Below are 21,255 nucleotides of genomic sequence, written 5' to 3' on the forward strand. Positions count from 1 at the left end.
GGAGGGTGCAACAGGCTCCCAGACTCCTGTTATACAAGTTGTCACTCCACCTCCTCCTATACCCTTGGCTCCCCCAGAAAGATTCAATGGAGACCCAGCCAAATGTGCGGCATTCATTAGTCAGTGCCAATTACACTTTATGTTTGAAGCAGCTTGTTTTCCTTCTGATCAAGCAAAGGTTGCATTCGTCCTTTCATATTTGGGAGGTTCTGCTGCTAATTGGGCCATACCCCTAATTGAGAGAGATGATTCCCTGCTTCTTGATTATAACGCTTTCAAGAGAGAATTGCGGAAATTGTTTGACAAACATACGTTCACACATGCAGCTGATACCGAGCTTATGACACTCAAACAAGGTTCTAAAGATCTTCCCACATATATATCCACTTTCCACCGACTGGTGGCGGAAGCTGGATGGCCTCGTGAGAAACGCAGCGCCTTATTTTATAAGGGGTTGCGTGATGAATTAAAGGACACATTGGCTCATGTTGTAGACCCCCCTGATACATGTGCAGAGCTAATAGATCTAGTGGTGCAACTCGATCACAGATTAGGAGAAAGAAGGAAAGATAGACAAGGAGTGATTTTAATAGAATAAATTTCAAAGACAGCAAGACTGATACCGAAGGAAGTTCAGATACCGTAGAACCTATGCAGATAGGGAGCATCAAGGGACCCCTCAGCGAGGCAGAAAGACAACGAAGAAGGAATCTTAAACTATGCTTATATTGCGGCAAAGCCGAGCATTTCCTGAGAGAATGCCCCGTTAAGCCTAAACAAAAAAGACAGTCGGAAAACTAGAGGACCCGAAGCCAAGAGAGACTAAGGCATTGGGTCATTCCGGATCTATTGTCTCCTCCTTATCACACATGCAGAGTCACTTTTTTGTACCTTCTTTGTTGCAAGGGAATACTCACCAATTGGAAGTCTCCATAATGATTGATTCCGGAGCTTCCGGTAATTTTATGGATGGTCATTGGGCACAAGAGAATCACTTTTCCTACATACCGAAGAAAACTATGGAAGAGGTATATACCATTGATGGGAGTTCATTGAAATCAGGCCCCATAACTCATACCACTGAGACACTAGAAGTGTCATAGCTGACACCCATTGGGAATCTCTTAGCTTTGATATTATTCAGTCACCTCAATTCCCGGTGGTGTTAGGACTTCCCTGGCTACGACACCATAACCCGACCATAGATTGGCAAACAGAACAAATAGTATTCGATTCTACATCATGCCACACACACAAGCAACCTATAGCCTCTATGGTGTCTAGCATAAGTACTGCATTATCAGATACGACAGCTAGTTATATTATGTTTGTTATGTTATGTTATTTGGATTTTTTAAGCGCACAGCTGCCCCAGCTAAGGGGTGTCCCGGCGCTATAACTGGAAAAGGTAACATAACTAATAACACAGAAAAAGTAGGGAATGATTAATAAGACAAAGGAAAGAAATGAGTTTTGACAGCTTTCCTAAAAGCTAGAAGGTCATCCAGAGAGCGAATATAGGCAGGAAGTGCGTTCCATAGTTTAGAGGCCAAGACCGTAAACGATCGGCCACCCAATCTACATTTTTGAAATCGGGGGACAAGTGCCAGATTTTGGCAAGCAGAACGAAGGCTGCGCGAAGGGGTGTACAAAGACAAAAGGTGCTGAAGGATGATAGGGGTGTCAGATTTAAGAATTTTAAACGCAAAGCAGAGGGCCTTGAACTCTATGCGCCTGATTACTGGCAGCCAGTGCAGATTGAGGATTGTGCTACGGGCAGAGCAGAAACGTGGCAGGCCCACCAGGGCTCTAGCTGCCGCGTTCTGCACCCGTTGAAGTCACAAGACTTCCGCCAAGTTGGCGCCCAAGAACAGTGAGCTCGCGTAATCGAGCCTCGATAGTACGCTGGCTTGGATCACCATCTGGCGGGTGGGGGCATCAAAACATTTGAGGATAGGCCTCAAGCCACGCAAAATGCCGAAGCACATGGATGCCACCTTCTTAGTGTGGAACGAGGTTAGTTTGGAATCCAACCAGACGCCAAGATTTTTGAGTTCGGAGACAGGTTTTGGGGGAGGTCCGAGCTCCTCAGGCCACCAGCTAGCACCCCACCAATCAGGATGTTTCCCCAGCACCATCACCTCAGTTTTGAGGGCGTTGAGTTGTAAACAATTGGACGTAAGCCAACTAGCAACGGCCCTCAAACCATCCGCAAAGTTCGACGCCAGTTGGTCAGAGTCCCCATTAAGAGCCACCGCCAACTGGGTATCATCGGCGTATGTTACCATAGTGAGACCCCAGCTCTTTGCAACCTCCGCCAAAGGTTGAACGTAGAGGTTGAAGAGAGTGGGGCTCAACGCCGAGCCCTGCGGGACTCCTTGAGCGATGGCATGGGACTTGGATCTGAACGGTGGCACTACAACCTGAAAGGATCGTTCCGAAAGGAACGATTGAAACCAATCCAACGCCCTGCCTGAAAAACCAGCCCCACCAAGCCTTCGAATGAGAATGGTGTGAGATACAGTGTCAAAGGCGGCACTGAGGTCCAAGAGGACCAGTGCCGCCGTTTGACCTGCATCTAGTACAGAGCGGAGATGTTCGACCATAAATAGAAGTGCCGTCTCTGTACTATGTCCAGATCTAAAACCATTCTGTGTAGGATCTAGTAGATGTGCAGATTCCAGATGGTTTGTTAAGATGTTATTAACATGGGCCTCTGTAATCTTTGCCACCCAGGGAAGGAGGGAGATGAGTCGATAACTCTCCGGCTTCAACGGATCCAATCCCGGCTTCTTTATGATGGGCATGACGCAGGCAGCCTTCCAACTAGGTGGAACTGAACCGATGGTAAGGGATTGCTCCACCAGATGGCGAATAGGAGGAAGGCAAAGGGACGCCGAGTCCATAAACTGGGCAGGTCTCAAAGGATCATCCGGTGAGCCAGACTTGACCTTGGCCGCTAGGAGATTAAACTCCTGCTCCGATGGTATAGAGAAAGAGGCCAAGCACTGAGAAGTACGCAATGTCAAGGTCGTACTGTCAGGGTCAGCTTTGGGAAAAGAGCGGTAGATGGCATTTACTTTTTCCACAAAGAAGCTGGCTAACAACTCACAGTGGGCAAGGGAACAGATCTCCGTAATAGGAAGTCTGTTCACTGTGAGCTCCTTCAAGACTTTGAAAACCAGTTTGGACGGGTTAGAGCTCGCCTGGAACTCCCGTGCATAGTAGTCAGCTTGGGCCCGGCAGACAGCTCTGTGGTATGTCTTTACCTTGGCCAGGTAGCATACTTTCAGGTCTTTATCATAATTCTTCCTCCATGCTCTTTCGGCTTGTCGGCAGGTAGCTTTAATACACCTGAGTGCCTCCGTGTACCAGGGATTAGGCTGAGAATGTCGATTCCTACTCCAGCCAGCTGGGATTAATACGTCCAGGACTTTAACAATCCAAGCGCAAAAGATGGTATACCCGGTTGCAACGTCATCCGTATGAGCCAGAGGTGTAGTGATCAGAAGACGATGGAAGTCCTCCAATTTGAGCTTTTTCCAGGGCCGCCTGAAAGATGTTTTATCAGGCTTCCCAATAGATTGTGTCACCATTGTGACAGATAGCTCAATGAGGTAATGATCACTCCATCCCATGGGTCTAGGGGGTGAGACCTCGGCCAGTTGAAGGTTTGTAAAAACCAGATCGAGGATATGACCTCCCTCATGGGTCGGATGACGGACCAGTTGGAGTAGCTGTACTGCTTCAAGGTCGTCCAGCAGACCTCTAACCACTGGTATCTCCATGGCATCAAAGTGTATATTAAGATCGCCGATGATGGTAATGTTAGAGGAGAGCAGAGAGAGAGAGCTTACCAGCTCAGGAAGGGCTTTCCTGAAAGCACTATCACTCCCTGGAGGGCGGTAAATCAAAAGACCTGACAATGTTTGATGCTGACTAATGCTGATGGAAAAATGGGCACACTCTGCGCCAGCCAAGTCCATAGGCTTCCAGGTGCAAGTGAAGCAAGTTTTAAAAGCCACAGCTATGCCTCCGCCTCTCCCCTTGCGATTTAGTGTATGGATTGCGTAGCCCGGAGGGAGGGCCAGATTAATAATGGCCGTATCCTCATCACCCAGCCAGGTCTCCGTCATGAAGAAGATATCAGGACCTTCTAAGGAGATAAGTTCATAAATATCTCGATGATGTTTCGACAGGGATCTGACATTAAGGTGCCAAAGTTTAACGGCACTAAGGGATGACAGTTCCTTCTTCCGATGCAGCAGTACCTGGCTAGGGGCCATCGTCGGTGCCGATAGTTCCCACCATCCACATGGGCAAGTATGAGGGCCACACAGGGGATGCTGAGCCGAGTGCGAACAAGAGGGCAGACATCGTCTGATCAGATGAAGAGCCTGACTGGAATACTGATAGATCATAATAGCAGCACGATAGTGTCCTGCCGCGTCCTGCGTCTCCCTTGCGCGGACGAGCGCAGACGGGCAGGACTCTGGCTTGACTCAGGCGCGAGTCAGGCGCTACCGCTGCGCGTCCCAGCTGCACGGGTGGAGTGAGCTTTAAGTACAGCCTCACCTGGTCTCCAAACGGAGCACTAGAGAGCTGAATCAGGTGGCGCGCTGAAAAAACAGCACCCCGATTATGGCAGCCAGGCGCCACGAGTAGGTAATTACAACACGAAGAACTCCGCTCTACAAGCGGTGGGGGGCACAATTAGAGTGCAAGTCTGTGGGCGCGATACCAATGTTAAAAACAGGGGCTAAGAAATAAATTTCAACAGAGATACACAAAAAGCGGTAAATATGAAAATATCAGAAGCGCTGCGCGCCTACTAAAGCACAAATAATAGAGCGCGTTATAGATACAGGTTACACCCCTGATAAATCCATTTGACCATGAGACAGCAGTAAATGAGATAGAAGATAATGTGGAAAAACCTGATGAGATATTACCCGAAGCCTATAATATGTATTCATCAATTTTTGATGCCAAGGAAGCAACCAGTCTACCCCCTCATAGGGTATACGACTACCGAATTGACCTGCAAGCAGGGGCTCGTATTCCAAGTAGCAGAGTGTATGCTTTGACAGGAAAGGAGAACATCTACTTAAGAGAGTATTTGGACAAAATGCTGGATCTTGGGTTCATCAAAGTCTCCAGGTCCCCCGCTTCGTCAGCTCTTTTTTATCCCTAAACGGGAGGGAGGTCTGCGCTGCTGCATAGACTACTGTTCCCTCAAAGCAGTGACTATCAAGAACAGATATCCGTTGCCACTCATCTCCTCTCTCTTGGATCAGGTTAAGACAGCTAAGTATTTTAACAAGCTGGATTTGAGAGGGGCATACCACCTTGTGAGAGTAAGAGAGGGAGATGAGTGGAAGACGGCGTTCTGCACCAAGTTTGGATTATTCGAATATTTGGTGATGCCCTTTGGGCTCTGTAATGCGCCCTCCGCGTTCCAGTATTTCATACATGATGTGCTGAAAGAACTGCTGGATAAATGTGTCATCACATATATAGATGATCTCCTTATCTATTCCACTACATTGGAGGAACATAAAAGTCATGTTCAATCTGTATTACAAAAATTAAGAGACAATTACCTGTTCTGTAAGTTGGACAAATGCTTTTTTCAAAGGTCCCAAGTAGCCTTTTTGGGGTATATATTGTCATCCCAGGGACTGCAAATTGATCCTCACAAGGTACAGGCAGTCATTCAATGGCCGTCCCCCACATCAGTCAAGGAAGTACAACGGTTCCTTGGCTTCACCAATTTCTATAGGCATTTTATAGAGCACTTCTCGGAGATTTTAACACCCATCACCAAACTCCTGAGGAAAGATACGCCTTTTGAATGGTCATCTGAGGCCGAGCATTCTTTTCGAACTTTGAAAACAGCATTTACTGTTGCCCCTATTCTTAGGCATCCAGACCAACAGAGCCCCTTTGTGGTGGAGGTTGATGCATCCCAAGTGGCAGTAGGGGGAGTATTATCACAAGCCCACCAGAGACAGGAGAGCTACATCCTGCGGCCTATTATTCACATAAGCTCACTCCAGCGGAAATCAATTATGCCATCGGAGAAAGAGAATTGCTTGCAATAAAGAAGGTATTGGAGGAGTGGAGGCAATATCTGTTGGGTACCAGATACACAGTCACCATTATAACAGATCATCGCAATTTACAGTATCTGAAAACCAATAAAGCATTGTCCATGAGACAACTGAGATGGACTCAGTTCTTTGGTGGCTATGATTTTGAAATCCATTTTAGGGCAGGAAAGAAAAACGGTAAAGCAGATGCTTTATCCCGCTTAGGTTATGAAAGCCCCCCGATAGATGAACATCCTCCATCTATCAAAGATACCAACAAGATTATTGGAGGCACCTTTACGGAAGAACAGTTCCTAAAGGATGTAGCCAATGCACAACAGAGTCCAGAAGCAACTGCCTATCTTAAAACTCAGGACACTCAAATGAAACAGGGTTTACAGTATGTACATGGAGGATTATACCTACCTGATTCCCAACAAAGACAGATTGTTTTGAACTGGTGTCATACACAAGGTATAGCTGGTCATCCAGGGTATAAGAAGACTATTGAATTGGTGAAACGCTACTGCTGGTGGCCGACCCTGAATCAGGACGTACAACAATATGTCAAAACCTGTGCTGTCTGTGCCCAGGGTAAAGCCTCTCACATTAAGCCAGTAGGACTTTTATGTCCTATTGCCTCTCCACCAGGCCCTTGGCACACTGTGTCGATGGACTTCATTGTTGAATTGCCACGCACTAAGAAGGGAAACACCACGTTATTAGTAGTAGTAGATCTATTTACTAAATCCGCACAGTTTATACCTCTGCCTAGTCTTCCTACATCAGTCACTCTGGCACAGGTTTTTCTACAAAACATTATCAGACTACATGGCATTCCTTTTGCTCTTATCACGGACAGGGGTGCACAATTTGTTTCCAAATTTTGGAGGCAGTTGTGTACTTTATTACAGGTTGACGTTCGTTTGTCTTCTAGCCATCATCCTCAGACTGATGGACAAACAGAACGTGTCAACCAAAGTCTTGAACAGTTCGTGAGATGTCAGTCCCTTCAGACGAATCAGGGTTGGGATGAGATTATTTGGCTAGCGGAACTATCGTATAATACCAGCCATCACTTCTCTACGTTGTTTACTCCCTTTTATGGATCTCATGGTTTCCATCCCAGGGTATTACCTATTCCTCTGTCGGTTACATGTAACACTCCATCAGTCACCACACTGGTCCAACATTTGCAAACTGTACATACATCCATACAAGATAATTTGGATAAAGCAAAGGTGGCCTATAAGAAAGGAGCAGATGCACATAGAACACCAGAACCCGCTTATAAGCCAGGGGATAAAGTGTGGCTGTCTACCAGACATATTACTTTACGTGGTTCATGTAAATTTAAACCTAAGTTCATAGGGCCTTTTCAGGTTGCACGAGTAGTTAATCCTGTAGCACTACAACTAGACCTGCCTCCAACTATGAGAATACACCCAGTTTTCCATGTATCCCTCCTTAAACCCGTTGAGCCTGGTACGCGTCTCCCATCAACACCGAGTCCGGTGACTGTGGATTCAGAAGAAGAGTATGAAGTTGAAAAGATCATTGATTCTAGACGTTGTAGGGGCAGATTGCAATACTTGATACATTGGAAGGGTTATGGTATTGAAGAACGCAGCTGGGAACCTGCGAGTCAGGTACATGCACCCCGATTGCTAGGCCTTTTCCATCGACGTTATCCCAACAAGCCCAAACCTATTGGAGGAGGAGTAGGAGGCGGGTACTGTCGTGCTTGTATCCGAGGTCGTGGTTGGCAAGATCAGCATCCAGTTGGTTGGCATAGTACACGGCGCATGTGCGAAGAGTCGAGCATGCGCTGAAGCACCTTTCCTGGCATTTAACCACTCCCTTCCCTACCAAGAACGCTTCGCGTTCCTTTCCGGTTCCGGGGTCTTGTGTTGTTCGTGTCCGGGTCACGGTGGTGGCGTTTAGCGGGTTCCGACGGGTCTGCGACTGTCGTCGGGTCGTCACCAGTCAGGTACCAACCAGTGAAGAATTATAATCGTCTTAGTTGCCTTCTTTAGAGCGTGTGGTGCGGTTATGTTTTATAACGCTAGCACGTAGAATTGTGTTCTAGTTCGAGCATCAGTAGCGGTTCCCTGATTTACCAAGGGTTTGGCTGTTAGTTTATTTTTTGGTCCTGTGTCTACATTCTTAATTACCACGCTGTGCGTGCTCTACATATATTTGTATCGGAAGACAGAGGTTCTACCTTTGATGCTTGTTGGGACTAGTGGAGCATTGATACTAGTCCCGGTGTTACGTTATGGTTTTCCTGGAACTAGAGGAGTGTTGATTCTAGTTCCAGTCTTAAGGTTTTCCCTTATTAAATACACAGGTAGGCTGCATACTACATTCTCCTCATTATTCAGTGTAGTACAGATAGTAAGGATACTCATTCTGAATCTATTGCAGGGTACACTGAGAACTCCCATTCCTGATCACCAGACCAGTACTCCCTATGTACATGTTGATCGCTCTCTACACTCAGAACAGTGCGTAGATTTCTCACACTTCCTACCTTCCTTACTACCGATCATCAAGAACTGCACTAACCCTTGTTCTTTGTATTCACATATAGGAGTCAGATTTCCAGAGGTTCGGTGGTTCCCCAGGATCGACAGTTACTCCTCCTGTGTATGAAGAAACCTGTGTTTCCCCCCCACTTACCTTGTTTTGTTTCCCTGTTATCCCCTGACGGGCATCACTATTATTGTCCAGTTACACTACTCTGGCATATGGTGAACCGGTGAGGGGAGTCAGTGGAAAGAGCATCACCTCCTTGGTAATTCTGAGGCAACATTTGTGACAAGCATCACAGTGAGGAATTTAAGGTGAAGACACTTCCTTCATGAAACATTAGGACTCAATTGGCTGAATTCAAAGTACAGAAAACCATTAAGACAATGTTTCATAAAACATTTTTCTCCACTTTAAATTTCTCTCATTTAAAAACAAGCATTTGCAATGCAATCGGTCTTGCCTTTGGGACCTTATATGTATTTAGCTATGCAGAACATTTGCTGGGGTGCTGAAACATCTACTATTCTTTAACATGGAGGGAAAATAAGCACCTAACAAAGTGTCAGTCAGTCAGTGAGATTCACTCAGTGAGTTTCAGTCAGTCAGTGTCAGTCAGTCAGTGTCAGTCAGTCAACGTCAGTCAATGTCAGTCAGTTTCAGTCAGTGTCATTCGGTCAGTGTCAGTCAGTTTCAGTCATTGTCATTCAGTCAGTGTCAGTCAGTCAGTAACAGTCAGTGACAGTCAGTCAGTGACAGTCAGTAAGTGTCAGTCAGTGCTGATGGAGCATTAATGACTTGTCCAGCTGAAGGCCCCCCCCCCCCCCCTACAGACAAACTGGCTGGTCTGTGATGGATGTCCACCCCCAGCTGAGGCAACGTCCGGCCCCCACCGCCTCCATGGGGGGAGGGGGGAATACCATCCATGAGTGTGGAGGAGGAGGGCATAAGGCCAGTCCCAGGTCAGCTTGGCTGCCTTCCACTCCTCCACACTAACAGAGGCGCCCCACACACCCCACCTCAGGGTCTGCCTCAAAGAGATCCTGTGTGCTCCAGAGGGTGGGGGAGACCCCCGAGGAAAGACGAGGGTATGGCAGGGTGGGGCAGGGACATTAAAACACCGGTGGTGCGGGGAGAACGCTGGCCTGATGCCAACTCTAGGTGCGACTAGTGCACTGTATACACACTCGCAGCATGGGGTATTACTCCGGAGTGTGCAGCAGGGAGAGACTCAAGTGCTCAAGCTGCGGCACTCGCTCACAATGAAAAAGAAAGAGTGCCTCCCTGCTAATGAAGGAGACAGTATCACGCCGCCAGTGAGAGATCCAATCCCGTTGGGTGGGGCTTAAAGGAGACAGGGTGGCAACAAGGAGGGATTGACATGCCTTCAGTGCAATCACTGCACTGCCTTTGGCATAATTCTTGATGTCAAACGAAGTGCATGAATCAAAGCTGAAGGCGGAGCTGAGACATGGCTTCTGGAATCTTATTGATTCCAAGAAGCCTCTTATGACAAGAGCAGCGATGAGCTGCTTACGTCAGGCCAAGACCTTAAAATGACTATATTTTTCAGTTTTAAACATGGCACTGTGTCTAGCAGCCACTAGGAGTAAGATGCCCGCTGTTTGTAAATGTGACACTTTGCAAAGGAAGAAAATTAAAATGAAGAGTTGACTTATTAAGTTAAGAGTTACTAAACACCTTAGTGCTTCAGTTCTGAACCTCTGTGACACCCATGGGTCATAAATCTGAGTGGGTCACTGCTCATTATCAGGATCTGCTATCTGCAGCCTGATGATAATTTAAAATAAACATAGCCTTTACTTTAAAAGGAAAATGCAACACTTATGGCAGTTCTTAGTTAAAATTGAACCCAAGGCTAGGAGCCACTCTGACGGTTTCTGCAAACTAATGGTAGCTCGTGATCGACTGGTCCCTTAGGCTTCTCTAATCTTTTATGCAGTGAGGGCTACTGAAGGCTAAGCACCTTGCACATTGTTACCAGACACCACCACGATTAACTTAATTGAATTTATTGTTCAAATGTTTTTATTGAGTTTAAACACACGCAAGGATTGCCATTTACATTTAGCCATTTTCAAGCGGACTCGCAACAGAACAGCCAGGGAGTGCCAGCCGAGAGCCTGAGTCTAGCGTTCAAGATAGTATCCGCCAATTGCGTGTACATAGAATAAACAAACTATAAGAAGTAACAAAGGGGAAAAACCCAACAGAAACCCCCTTTCCTCCCACTACCCCCTCCCTCTTCCCGTCCAGTGCTCCCTACCTCTCGCCAGCCTCTCCTGTTTCCTCCCACCCCTGCCAGGCCCTCAGGAAACCGCCTAACAGTCTGTCTTTCCGGGTTCGGTGAGGCGCAACAGCCTAAGATATCGAGGACATGTAACTTCTCGGAATTCAGTGGCCAAAAGTGATAGGAAGGGTTGCCACAGGTCATCATAGGCGGATCGCTCTCCTGCCATAGTGGGTGACAGTTTTCCAATCCCAAGTACATGCCATAAGCGGTGAAGCCAGCCAACAAAGGAGGGTGTAGTGGGGGAAGGCCAATATGTAAGTACATTCTGAACCGCTGAGCCAAGCGCAATAGCCATCTGTCTGCCCCTCCGGGATTTCATCAGGTAAGTCAGGGGGTTAGGGAGGCCTAGGAGCACATAAGCTGGGAAGCGCAGGATTTCAGTTTCGAAATGCTTGTCTATTTCATCTAACACCCGAGACCAGTAGGGCTGGATCAGTATGCATTCCCACAACAGGGGTACCAGGTTGCCAGTCTGCGCCACAGCCACGCCAACAAGTCGTCTCTCGGCTTCAGTCCATCGCATGCAGTCTGTCTGGGGTATAATACCAATATATCACAACTTTCGTGAATGTCTCTGTGAGCCCCATGTGGTATGCTGAGTGTCGGGCCCTATAGTAGAACTCTCCCCATTCTTTGTGGCTTAGGGTCCTGCCAAATTCCCTCTCCCAGCACTCCCTGCCCGGGTTGTGAATGTGCGCCTGCGTGTTCTGCAACATCTTGTATAGGTCGGAGATGAGTTTGGAATCTGTTGTGCGGGTGATGAGCCATCGTTCGTATGAGGATATGCGTTTATCTGCGCTAGCGTGGACCTGCGGATGTAATGCCCAGTGACGCACTTGTAAATATCTCAGTGATTCAGTCTCCGGGAAGCCATACTCCCGCCGAAAGTGGGAAAACTGAACCACCCCCTCTGCCACATACACGTGGCACAAAACCCGGCAGCCCGCCGTCCGACAATGCGCAAAAGCCGCCCCTTCCACGCCTGGGGTGAAGTCAGGGTTGTCCACCAACGGGGTGACGGGAGATGGGAAAGTTGTAAGGTTGTGTGCGATATTAGTTGTGTCCCACACCTCAAGAGGAACCCGAGTTATGTGTGAGGCATACAAGTTAGGGTGCCTATGGGGCTTGCGCAGGAAAGGAATTTCCTGCAATGGACGTGCCGCTACTGCCTGATCTTGAAACAACCAATGTTTCTCTGACTCCCATCGACTCCATTCAACTAGATAGCGCAATTGTGCCGCTTGAAAGTACAGTTAGAGGTCGGGGATGCCCAGTCCCCCCCATCTCTGGGGCAAGCGTCACCAGTGCTCTCCGCATTTGCGGTTTCTGGCCATTCCAGATAAACTGGGCCAATTTGGATAACTTAATTGAATTTAAAACTATTGTCCATACAGCCAGATACTATGGTTTGAACAAAATGCTTTGACTAATGTCACTATGACAGGGCTGCCTTGTGTGTCAGTGAGAGTGTGGCCTTTGGGGATGTATGAAAATGTGCGTATGAATTGTACATATGGGTATGGGTGACTGAGAGCCTGTGTCATATGCACTTGTGGCACAGGACATACCTTTCACCATATGTGGCACTATTACATGTATAACACAAATATACCACAATTTTATTTAAATGGGAGAAATTTAAAGAGTAGAGAAATGTTCTGCATAAATGTTCAGACTATGGAACATTTTTCTGCACTTTAAATAATGGCTCTATTTTTCAGTTATACGTATGTCAATGTCACCATGTCTACTAGCCATTCGGAGCAAAATGCCTGCTGTGTGTAATGGCGACACTCTGAAATGGGAGAAAATTAAACTGAAGAGTTAACTTTATGTTTATATTGATTCCATAAAATACATAATTTACATTTTCTACAGTTTCCAAATGTCACATTTACAAACAGCAGGGGATGCATTTGAAAGTTGGGGCTGTGCTTTAAAGCCCAGGAGAAGCGGACTACTAGTACAGGAGTGCCTGCAGTGGTGAGGAGGTGGGAGAGAGTGCAGAGAGCCAGCTAGGCGCTCTAAAAGGCCCATTTCCCTCCCACAGGGTGGGATGCATTTAAAAGTCGGGCTGTGATTAAAAGCCCATGAAAGGCAGACTACAAGTACCGGAGTGCCTGTGACAGTAAGGAGACGGGGGGCAGCACTGAGAGCCAGCTGGATGCTTTAATAGGCCTGTTTCGCTCCCGCAACATGGGATGCATTTGAAAGTCGGAGCTGTGATTTAAAGCCCAGGAGAGGCAGACCACAAGTACTGGAGTACCTGCAGCAGTGAGGGGGTGGGGGTGACAGCTAAGAGCAAGCTTGGTGCCTTTAAAACCTGTTTCCCTCCCGCAGCATGGGATGCATTTGAAAGTCGGGACTGTCATTAAAAGCACAGGATAGGCGAAGTACAAGTACCAGAGTGCCGGAGGCAGTGAGGAGGTAGCGCTGTGAGCAAGCTGGGCGCTTTAAAGGACAAGTTACTTACCTTCAGTAACAATCTATCTGCAAGAAACATTAGTAGTGATAGATTCCTTACCTTAGAATTATCCCCAGGCGTCAAACTGAGATGACGTCGCGGGCACTACTTAGACGCCGCCAACGCGAGCTAACGTCAGTTCTGTACGCGATTTTCTGCGCCAGGAATGCAGAGCAATGCAAGAAACTGACCACTGGTGCATTGAAACTAGGGCCCTGAAAGGGATACCTTAACCCTAGAAATCAGTAAGCAGAACGGGCAGGATGGGTGGTGCGGTAAGGAATCTATCACTACTAATGCTTCTTACAGATAAATAGTTACCAAAGGTAAGTAACGTGTCCATCTGAAAGAAACACTTAGTGATAGATTCCAAACCTTAGAATGGATACCCCAGCAATACCAACCCCGGTGGTGGGTCTGCGAACCAAGATCACACCAGAAAGTCCTGGAGAACAGAACGGCCAAAGAAGCCGTCTCTCCAGACTTGGCTGTCCAGGCAGTAATGCTTAGTAAACGTGTGCAGCGAGGACCACGTGGCTGCCTGACAAATGTCTTGCAGGTGGACACCACATTCCAATGCAGTAGTGGCTGCAGTCGCTCTAGTGGGATGAGCATGCAGCCCCACCGGAGGTTCCTTTTTAGTCAAAGAATAACAGGCTTTGATACATAACACGACCCAGCGGGAGATAGTCCTCTTATGCACCATCCAACCTTTCTTAGTTCCAACATCGCCAACATAGAGTTGGTCACCCACCCGGAACTGCTGAGTGCGGTTGAGATAAAAGGAAAGCGCACGTTTTGGGTCCAGACGGTGGAGCCTCTCTTCCTCTCTGGAAGGATGCAGAGGCGAAAAGAAGGTAGGCAAGGTAATAGTATGCCAAATGTGAAAGGCCGTAACAACCTTTGGCAAAAAGGAAGGACGGAGCCTGAGCACAACGTGGTCCGGATGGACCGACAGAAAAGAAGACTTACAAGAAAGAGCCTAGAGCTCACTCACTCGCCTAGTGGAGGTGATGGCAACCAGGAAGGCAGTCTTCAAGGTCAAGAGACGGAGAGGACAGTTATGAAGGGGCTTGAAAGGAGCACACATGAGATAAATAAGAACTAGATTCAAGTCCCACTGCAGCATCACAAATGGGATAGGAGGGAAAAGGTGTGTAATGCCTTTGAGAAATGTATTGACAACAGGGGTCTTGAAAAGAGAAGGTTGATCAGGAAGTCTGAGAAAGGCTGACATTGCAGAAAGATAACCTTTGATAGTGCCCAGAGCAGAGCCCTGCCGGGCTAAAGAGAGAAGGAACAAAAGGACTTCAGAAAGAGGGGCAGAAAGGGGATCCACAGCCTTTGCTGTGCACCATGCCACAAATTTGTTTCACCTGCAGGAGTAAACCACCTTAGTGGAGGGATGCCTGGCTGCCAGAATGACATCACAAACTTCAGGAGGCAAGTCGAATGGAATCAACTGCCGCCGCTCAATCTCCATGCAAAGAGGTGAAGGCTGGACACGTTTGGGTTGAGGACCGTCCCCTGCTGCTGCTACAGAAGATCCTCCTGAAGAGGCAGTCTGATCGGAGGATTGATGCTCATACTGAGTAACTCAGGATACCAAACTCTTCGGGCTAAGTCTGAGGCCACAAGAATAACTCAGGCCCGGTCGCGCTGGATCTTCTTTAGCACTGTGGGTAGAAGTGGTATAGGCGGAAAGGCGTACAACAGACAGCAACTCCACTCGCGACGAAAAGCAACGCTGAGCGAGTGCCACCTTGGAAATTCCAATGTGCAGAACTGCTGACATTGCGCGTTCTCTTCTGTGATCTAACCAAGGCTCTTCCTACTGCCGAAAGAGACCTTGCGCCACGTCCAAGTGAAGACGCAATTCGTGAGCCATCATGCACTTGCGGCTGAGTTCGTCCGCTCTGGCGTTCAGAGAAACTGCCAGGTGTTGAACCACCAGGAAAATGCCCTGATGTTCCAGCCATGTCCAGAGGCGCAGGGCCTACTGACATAGGGTCCATGACCCCACCCCACCCTGTTTGTTGCAGTACCACATGGAGGTTGTGTTGTTGGTGAACACCTGCACTACTCTCCCCTTGACAGAGGGAAGGAATGCTTTCAGTGCAAGTTAGATCACCCGAAGCTCCAGAAGGTTGATGTGGAGTTTGTACTCGTCCGGAGACTAGGGGCCAGATGTAGGTAAATGAGATTTACCGATTTTTAATTACCGAATTTTACCGATTCGGTAATTAAAAATCGGTAAATCTGAGGGGTGGATATGTAGGAACATCCAGATGTTCCTATTACCGAATCGGTAAATATCGGTATTTACCGATTCGGTAAATACCGACCGGTAATGCCCCATTCATTCCTATGGGCTTTGAAGCCCATAGGAATGAATGGGGCATTACCGGTCGGTATTTACCGAATCGGTAAATACCGATTCTGACAAGGGTGCAGGGGGTGTCACTTTGACACCCTCTAGCACCCCCAAAAAAGGTTCGGGGGCCATGTGGCAGGCATACCTGCCCTAAGGGCAGGTCTGCCTGTCATATGGCACAGGTGTGCATGCACACATGTGCATGCACACCAGAATCGTTATTTTACCATCAAATAGTATTTGATGGTAAAATACCGATTCTGTAATGCTTTTGGGACTCAGAAGAGTCCCACCTACATATCAATTTTACCGAATCGGAAAAAATACTGATTCGGTATTTTACAGAATCGGTAAATTTACCGATCGGTAAATTTACCGATTCTGTAAAGTACAGGGCCCTACATCTCAAATTACATTTACCGGTCGGTAACGGCCGAATTCGGCCGTTACCGACCGGTAAATGCCTACCTACATCTGGCCCTAGAGGCCTCTGATCTCCACCTCTCTCATGTGGCCGCCCCATCCCAGGAGGGACGCATCCGTCACTACGGTGATCTCTGGTTGGGGTTAGGAGAGGGGTCTGCCGTCGTCCCAATGCTGGTCCGTGAGCCAGCACTGCGGTTGTTCTGCAGTGCCCTCCGACATCTGGAAGTGATCAGACAGGTTTCTGTGATGCTGCGCCCACTGGAACTTCAGGTCCCGCTGCAAAGCCCGCCTATGCAATCTGGCATGATTGATCAGCAGGATGCAGGAGGCCATGAGGCCCAGCAGCCTCAGGGTCACTCTGACCGAAACCCGGGATAAGGACGAAAGATGGTAATCAGAGCCCGAATATCTCAGACTCGCTGTTTGGGAGGAAAGACCCAAAACTGCATCGTGTCCAGAACCACTCCGATGAAGAGGAGCTTCTGAGAGGGAATCATGTGCGACTTCGGCACATTGATGGAGAACCCCAGCAAATGCAGGAGGTCGTCCATAGTCTGGAGGTGGGAGACAACTGTCTGGGGCAAGCCCACCTTCAACATCGGGATAGGAGAAGACTGAAATCTCTGATCTGCGCAGATGAGCTGCGACCACCGCCATCCCTTTTGTGAACACCCGAGGGGCACGGGTATGGCCATAGGGGAGCACAGTAACCTGAAAATGCTTGTGGCCTATCATGAACCGCAGGTAATGCCGGTGGGCCCGCAGGACTGGGATGTGGAAGTAAGAATCCTGCAAGTCCAGTGCTACCATTCAGTCTTGTGGGTCGATAGCAGACAAAACCTGAGCCAAAGTGAGCATCTTGAACTTCTCGTTGCGGAGGAGTCGATTTACGTTCCGGAGATCTAAGATAGGACCACTGTTCCCAATAAGCTGCACGGGTGAGCGCGCACGCACAGAAGTCACCCTAAGCGCGTAGTGCGCTGTATTCAGCGCGCACTCCCGCAACACCGCCGCTTTCAAAATGCAAGGATTCTTAGAGGGCACAGATGTGGGATTTTGTATTGGTATTCGTGCTAATTGCAACTCACACCAACAACTGTGCACTGAAAGAAACGCAATGCAGAGAGTCAAACACGCCACAGTCGCATTGCGCTCGGAAGGAAACCTTACAGCTCTTCCTCATGGTTTGCGAAGACCACACAATGTAGAAACTTATTTCCTCAGTTAAGAACTACGGAAACGATCTCTGATAGTATTGTCTTCACAACTTCGATTGCAGCTCACACGGACAGAAAAAGTAAAAACCATTCTTACATACAGTAAGAAAACGTTCAGCATCTCCAACTCTAACAAAAACATATGGCTGTATAACACCAGAAAATAACAATCGAAAGATACACAGGCAGACGCATTCTTCGCAATAAAGCATTCTCAGTAGATCCTGGGTAACTGACTGCTTTAAAAATCTGCATAGCCGAAATCGGAACCAATCACATTCAGCCTGCCTTTTCCTAACAGACACGGATTCCCTGCTCTCGAAACAGACAGAGGACAAGGGGCGTAACACAGACCCCCACAGCCTCCGTGTTGTGGTGGGGGGGGGCACGCTCCAGGGGCCTCAAGCATGGGCGTAGGAAGTGTGGGGGACGAGGGGGATATATCCCCCCCAGATTTTGGAGTGGGGGGGACACGGGGGAGAAGACTGGGGAGACGAGGGGACAAATAATTTTCCCCTCTCCTTTCTGTGTTCACAGGGCCATTTGCGCGCGAAAGCGCTTCGTACAATGGCTCTGCCCAGGCTGTACTTGACCTATGACTTGCCCCCAGTTACCTGTGATCAGGCTGCACGTCTGATGGTGCTAAAAGGGATTTAGCCACCCCCACCTTCCGTCATCGTGTGTCTCAGCCCGGGCTGGCTGACTTACTGTGGCAGGGCAGTGTCTGGAGTCTTATCTCCAGAGCGCCCGATTTTTTCACAAGTCTTTTAAAGACCATTTACATCCCGCTTGGAACTGCTTATTTATTTATTTATTTATTAATAAAATTTCTAAAGCGCGAACAATGGCCCATGGGCGTCTCAGCGCTGGGATATCTGCAGAATTTAACCGGTGAGGGGAAGAGTGGGTTTACTGATTAAAAAGCCAAGTCTTAAGTTGTTTACGGAAAGACCAGAGTGAACGGCTTGATTTGATCGAGGGAGGAGGTGTATTCCAAAGTTTGGGGGCTGAAACAAGAAATCTTCTGTCTCCCCATGAAACAGATTTGCTGCGAGGAACCACAAGATCATTTAGACTGGAGGAACGTAAGGTTCTGGAAGGACAGTAAGGAGTCAAATTTTGGGTAAAGAAAGCAGGTCCCATGTTATGCATAGCCTTGAACACTATACAGAGAGCTTTGAATTGTATCCTATTCCTTATAAGTAGCCAGTGTAGTTCTCTGATGGTTGCAGAAGCAGAATGGTATTTGGGGATTCTACCCAGAAGCCTAGCTGCTGAGTTTTGGATTATTTGCATTTTATTCAAAACTCTTTCTTGTGCATTCAAGAACAGAGCATTGCAGTAATCCAGGGTCGACAGTACCAGTGAGGTGACCAATGTTTTGCCAGCTGAATCGGGAAGAAAAGGAAGGATTTTCTTGATTAATCTCAATTTATGAAAGGCGGCAGAAGTGATCTGGTTAGCATGAGGGAGAAAGGTGAGACGGTCGTCAAAAATGACTCCCAGATTCCTCACCTTGCTAACAGGCTCAGGGGGAGGGCCTAGTGACGAGGGCCACCAACAAGAGGACCATTCCGGGGTCAGATGACCAAAAATGACTACTTCCGTCTTATCAGAATTTAATTTTAGGCAATTGGAAACCATCCAATTCCCAATTGCCAACATGCCCTGATTGAGATCATTGCTTTTTTTGTGGCCATCATTCTTTATGGCAAGGACCAACTGAGTGTCATCCGCTTAGGAGGTAAGGCTCATCCCGTGTGCACGAATGGTATTGGCAAGGTCCGACACATAGATATTAAAAAGTGTCGGACTAAGGGATGAGATTAAGGAGGCTTTGTTGTTTTGTTCACTGGTTCGTAACCCCTGTGTCTCCACTCAGCCTATTTCTGTACTTTGTATTTAGTTTTTACTGCCACAGTGGGAGAAAGCATTCAGTGAAAAGGCATCTCACAAGTAGGGATGCCACCTTTCCCCCCAAAAAAACGGACATTTGTTGTGTTCTTCTTTAAGAGTCTGCAAGAGAACTTTAATAATATATTGTTCCTTAATTTTCTTTTTTTTTGTCATTTAGTCTTTAATGTTGGTTTCCCAGAGCTATGACATGCTGCTTTATTGGAATCTTTTAAACCTGAATAACTATTTTCCTATGGGGACATTTATTTATAAGCGTTGAATGCAAAATGTAACTGTTTGACAAATGTACAAGGTTTTGTTGCACTTGCATCACATAACCATCATAGCGTTGACTCAAAATCAGTGTTCAACTGTTGAAGCGCCTGCTCTTCCACATGAAAACTGCTGCCACATTTTATGTTGGGGTTCAGTGCCTTATAGACAATCCAGTTTAGCCATGGTAAGGGCATTCTCTCTGGAATTCACAGCTTGGAGTCCATTCCCTGAATAATGAACCTCTGGCAATACCCCAATCATTTGAAATGCTGTAGGATAACTCATCAGAGTCAAACTTTGTAATGGGGGGCTTGAGAAACTTGACATTTTCTGCAATTATATGAGCTAGAATCAGAATCATTTCTCTCATTGTTGAACTCTGCTAAAGTTAGTTTTTTGTAACTGCAGTCATGTTGGTGTAATTGTATGTGTGAGCACTGTAAAAGTTCTACAAAACCAGAAAATATTTTGTGGTGCAGGTATAAACTTTTAGGACATTCTTTATTGTTACAAGTTTGATGTGAGTGTATGTTTGTTATGCATACAAGTGTGATGCTGGTCTGGCACACTTGAGGTTATTCATGCCTTATGGACATGGGCACTAACAGCATATGGATGGGAGGCGTTACCTATTGCCATCTGCAGACCTTGACATGCTTCTATGAAGGCACCGTCAGTGGCTTTGGTGTCTCAAACTGTTTGACTGAGAAAGCTGATAACCCATTCATACCCAGCAGTAGGGACACGGAACACCAATCACCACACCTGGCTGAAGGTCCTGATATGATGCACATAATTCTTAGCATATGGGCTGGATCCACAGGGTAGGAAGGGGGAGGCTCTAGTTGGCGCAGTGTAGCACTAGCGACAGTCACTACTAGGACATGCCACACACATCAGGGCTTGTCCTACCTTACACCTACAATGCACCCTGCCCGCAGGCCTACCATAGGGGTGACTAATATGCAGCCAAGGGAAGGTTCAGGGGCTGGCAAGTGGTTGCACTTGCCCAGCCGGCATGACAGTACGAGACTGCACGCGGGTTCTGCGGTGGCAGTCCCCAGACACATCTGACGGCTGCTTCTGTGGGTGGCGCAACCAGCGCTGCAGGCCCACTAGCAGTATTGGCATCTACAAGCCCTGGCACTCCTAGTGCACTTTACTAGGGACTAACAGTAAATCCAATGAACCAATCATGGATACCAATCGCATGTACAATTTACAGTAGGGAGCACTTGCACTGCGGCACGGGTCGGCCGTGGCGCAGTGCCCTGAGTATCGGAAAACCAGCAAAACATCGGAGGCACACCAGCAAAAAGTGGAAGGGAAACTCACGCCAAGGTGCCAGGTCTAACACACAGCAAAATGTTAGAACTTATATTTGAGGTAACAAGATTTCCAGTACTCATTTCATAAATGGGTTGTCAATGGCATAATTCTGACTCTTGTATGCTGGAGGAAATGTTTAAAGGTACCCATGACTGGCTGCAGCATCCATTGTAACATTCTGGCACTGCAATAGACCTGAAGCACACCCTTCTTTTAAATGTAAACACTTATTGCCCATATTTTTCACATTTGGCGTGCATTCACTCATTCCGGCACTGTCATTTGGAATGCAGTCATTGGCCTAAGAGGCTCACCCATGAAAAATTAGGACCTTG

At 47.5% G+C, this 21,255-nt stretch overlaps 1 protein-coding gene and 1 pseudogene across 1 annotated transcript in view; both read right to left on the reverse strand.

Annotated features, from left to right (window-relative positions):
* The window catches only part of CLYBL (citramalyl-CoA lyase), a 2,598,854-nt gene that overhangs the window by 1,009,553 nt on the left and 1,568,046 nt on the right, over positions 1-21,255 (reverse strand). The gene's annotated exons all lie outside the window — the stretch shown is intronic.
* Positions 17,338-17,464, reverse strand: LOC147697717 (small nucleolar RNA U3; annotated as a pseudogene).

Source organism: Lissotriton vulgaris, chromosome 8 (assembly GCF_964263255.1).
Source record: "Lissotriton vulgaris chromosome 8, aLisVul1.2, whole genome shotgun sequence".
Lineage (NCBI taxonomy): Eukaryota > Metazoa > Chordata > Amphibia > Caudata > Salamandridae > Lissotriton > Lissotriton vulgaris.